Below are 4,214 nucleotides of genomic sequence, written 5' to 3'. Positions count from 1 at the left end.
TCCATTGACAAGTATGAATTTATTGATGTCTTTTTTTTTTATGATGTTGCTGATTTCTTCATTCCATATATTTTTCTGTGCTGAGCTAATTTTGTTTATGAGTCATATTATCATCTCCTTCATTGCTATTTTTTTTAGTATTTGCTAAATATCTTTGCTTGTCCTCTTTATTTTGATGCAGAAGTTTATTATTTTTCTTTGCAGTTACCCTGGAATTTATTATTTTCTTCCCAAGTTTATAAGTCTCTTCTATCTCACAATTGTCTTGACTTCCTCACCATTTAGAACTTCTGTAACTACACTATTTATTCCCTCTTTTTGGTTTGTAGTTGTCCTCATTTACCAGTTGGTGTCTCTGGCTCTCTGTTTACAGTCTTGTAAGCGTATTTTCCTTCAGTTACTTCTATAGTTGGCTTGGTTTCTCAGTTATGTTTTCAGGTGTTAATCATCAATTGTTTGCTGTTTTTGGTTCTCTGTCTGAAGGACTCCCTTTAACATCTTTTGTAAAGTTGGTCTAGTTTTAACAAATTCCTTTAATTTCTGCTGGTCTGGAAATCTCCTGATTTCACCCTCATATTTGATAGACAATTTTTCAGCATAACCAGAAGGTTAGTGGTTGAAACCCACCAGCTGCTCTGTGGAAGGAAATTGGGGTGATCTATTTCCATAAAGATTTACGGTCTCGAAAATTCAATGGGGATCACTATGGGTTAGAATCAACTCAATGTTTTGTCTGGTTCTGAAATCTTAGTATTAATCTTCTGGATTTCTATTTATTGTTTTTGTATCATTTCTAATTTTTTGTTTATTTTTTCGATTTATTCTTGCATTGTTTTCTTAAATTGTTCTAGAGTTTTGTCTGTGTTTCCTTTAATTTTGTCAGTGTTTTCCTTGATCTGTTGAAGGATTGTTGATCTCCATCCATTGAGGGTACCCAAATATAATTCTTTTGAATTTCTTATCAAGGAGTTCCAATGCTGCTTCTTTCTCAGAGATGTTTTTTGGGTTTGTATCCTTGTCTCTTGTTTCTACTACTTTGTCTTGCTTCTTTGTGTGGACTGTAATGCTCTGTTGTCTCTGAGACATTGTGGTGATATTATACTTATGTTTCATGTGTGAAAGAGACTGAGCATGTGTGCACAGCTCTCTGTTAGCTGTTCGTAATGAGCAGTTGAGCTGGTATGGGAGCTCTAGTGGCATTTTGCCTAAAGCATTTGACTGCTAACTAGAAGGCTGGTGGTTCAAACCCACCAACCACTTCTCAGAATGAAGATGGGGCAATCTGCTTTCCTAGTGATACTGCCCCAGAAACCCAAGGAGAGGTCACTTTGAGTTGGATCTGACTTGATGGCAGTGAGTTTTTTTTTTTCTTTTTTTTTTCCAATTTTGAGCTGGTATGGGCTACCACCTAACATTGGTTAATTGGTGAAAAAGCAATTGGTGCTCCTCAAGCAGTGGGTGAGGCTACAGGAGGTACAGATAATTAGTTGGGTTGTATTGAAACAGTTGCTGTCTTCCACTCAGTTAGATAATAATAATAATAATAATAATAATAATAATAATAATACCAAAAGAAGTAAAAGCAAGAGAACAAAAACTTGAGCAGGGCCAATAGGAGCAATCACACACACACACACAAAATGCAATAAATGAGAAGAACAATATTGAGAATATATTAAAAATGATAAAAGAAAGATAATGAGAAAAAGAAAAAAAAAATCCACATTATCTGGGGAAGGAGGAATGAGAGAAAAAAGTAAGAGTAAAAGAATAGTAAAGAATGAATGGAAAAACAGCCAAAAGGAAGCAAGGCATGGGAACAACCAAAAGAAAGAAAGAAAATAAAAGGAACCAGGAAAAGAGAAGCAAAAAAAAAAAAAGAACAAAACAAGAAGTGTGACAGGAAAGAGAAGAAGGGGAAAAAAAAAAGGAAGAAAAATAGTAATTTAAAAATAAAAAAGAACAATCAAAAACAAAACTGTGGGAAGGCAGGGCACAGCACCCAGGCTCTGTCAGGGCACAGACCGGGATTGAATTCCTGCTGGTCAAGAAGGTGGGTGGAGGTGGGGGATGGCTACACCTTTGTTCACCAAGAATGTTTGGGGTTTAAGAATAACAAGGGGACTATGGCACCTTCCCAGTTGTCAGCCTCCAGTCAACGTCCAGTGTGGCTGCCAGTGATGTCCTCGGCAAGCTGGGCCCACTCCTGTGTCACTCAGGTAAAAAAGCAGCTTGCATATATTCAAAATAGTGGTGCCCACAACTTGTAAATATTTGATATGACTGTGCCCTCAGGACAGCCAATGGCAGTCCACAGGTCTATTTGTTTCTTCTTCTCTGTTTTTCCTTCTGGTTGTCAGGCACCAATGCAGTCCTTGCCCATGCAGTCTTTAGTCAGAGAGCCGATTCTTAGGTTGCTACTGGGATATATTCAAAACGGCTGTGCCGTCAGGACAGCCAGCAGTCCACAGCTCTGTTTGTTTCATTACTTACTGTTTTCATTCAAGTTCTTCTACTAGTTGGTATTTAATCCACTTCTTTATCCTTGTCTTCAAAGCTCAGGGTTCCAGGATCATCTTCTGGATTGTTTTCAATTGGTTTGTCACTGCTTTGTTGCAGAAGATCTGTGCAGCTTGTCTGCCTATTCTGCCATCTTGCTGGAACTCCTCCCTGCAATTGTTTTCTAAGTGAGATATTTAATGGTTTATTTTTCATCAAATACTTTTTAAATCTAATTTTGTACATTGCTATCTGCCTTAGTTTCCTAGTGCTATTGTTACAGAGATATCACAAATGGACAGCTTTAAGAACAGAAGTTTATTTTTCTCACAGTTCATAAGGCTAGAAATCTAAATTCAGAACACCAGCTATATGAAAAAGCTGTCAGCTTTGAAGAAGGAAGATCTTTGACTCTCTACTTCTGTAGCTCTGACATTCCACAGTCTCTTGGCAATCTTCATGTGGCATCTATCTTCTACCTTTCTGAGTTTTCTTCTGTGTTTAGTATGCTTTTTTATTACTCAGAAGTGATTAGGTTTAACACACACTGATACAGTCTCATTAACATAATAAAGAAAACTATATTCCAAATGAGATTATAAGCACAGATATAGGCTTTGGGATGCCAGTAGATATTTTGGGGGACACAATTTAATCCATAATGCCATCTTATTTCTGCTTTTCCAATCTCTACTCTCTAATGCTGAGTACTTCATATTTGTATTTTCTAGAAATGTGAATGTTAAGTTTTATTTTGACATTATATTTTCAGCCAAAGATAGTTATGTATTTTGACAATACTTCCACTTGACTTTAACATATGTTCATTATCAGCAAATACTAGTATTAAATCTGATTTTTCTGAAATTATAAATGTGTTGAAAAATGGTTATTTATCTCAACCTGCACACTCTCTCTCATACCTAGAATGGTTGCTACACATGAATCGTTTGTTTATAACAACCTGCAAACCCCTGACTCTTAAATTATTCATACATGCTCATCATATTCAAGTTTGAAAATTATCTCCTGCTGAAATCATTCCCTGATGCACCAAATTGAGTTGCATGGCCCTTCCTTGAGTTTTTAAAGCTCTCTGCTTTCAGTTTGATCACAGCATTTTCTGCATTCTTTAATTGTCTGTACATTTGCCTGCCTATCTTCGTAGAACACATGCTACAAGATAACATAAACTGTGTCTTCACTCACTTTTGTATTGACCATGCCTGGTATATTTTCTGGCAGATAGTACACTGTCAGTGACAGTTGAATTTCTTGAAAGAGGCTTTTCTCTTTAATTCTTTACTTTCTTTTCCCAAGGCACAACATATTTGTTTGTAGTAAACAACTTTTATTTTCTATTCAAGTTCCTTCTGTCATAACAAAAATAGAAACAAAGATCATCATTTCAACAAATGCTGTTGGAACAACTGGACACATGCAAATAAAATAAAATACACCAAAGTTTAAATCTTTCACAGAAATTAAATCAATATAGTTCATAGATTTTGTGCTAGAGGATAAAAAAGGATCCCAGATTCAAACATTTTCTATAACTGCACTGCCTCAAGTTGGTTCAACTCATAGTGACCCTTCCTTGGGTTTCCGAGGCAGTATCTCTACAGAAGTAGGTTGTGCAGTCTTCCTTCTGAGGAGTGGCTGGTGGGTTTGAACCACCAGCATTCTGGTTAGCAGTGAAATGCCTTAGGCACTAT

The sequence above is a fragment of the Orycteropus afer genome, unplaced genomic scaffold (genome assembly GCF_000298275.1).
Source record: "Orycteropus afer afer isolate SDZICR_OR568_19922 unplaced genomic scaffold, OryAfe1.0 scaffold00468, whole genome shotgun sequence".
Taxonomy (NCBI): Eukaryota; Metazoa; Chordata; class Mammalia; order Tubulidentata; family Orycteropodidae; genus Orycteropus; species Orycteropus afer.
Note: the sequence above shows the minus strand (reverse complement) of the source record.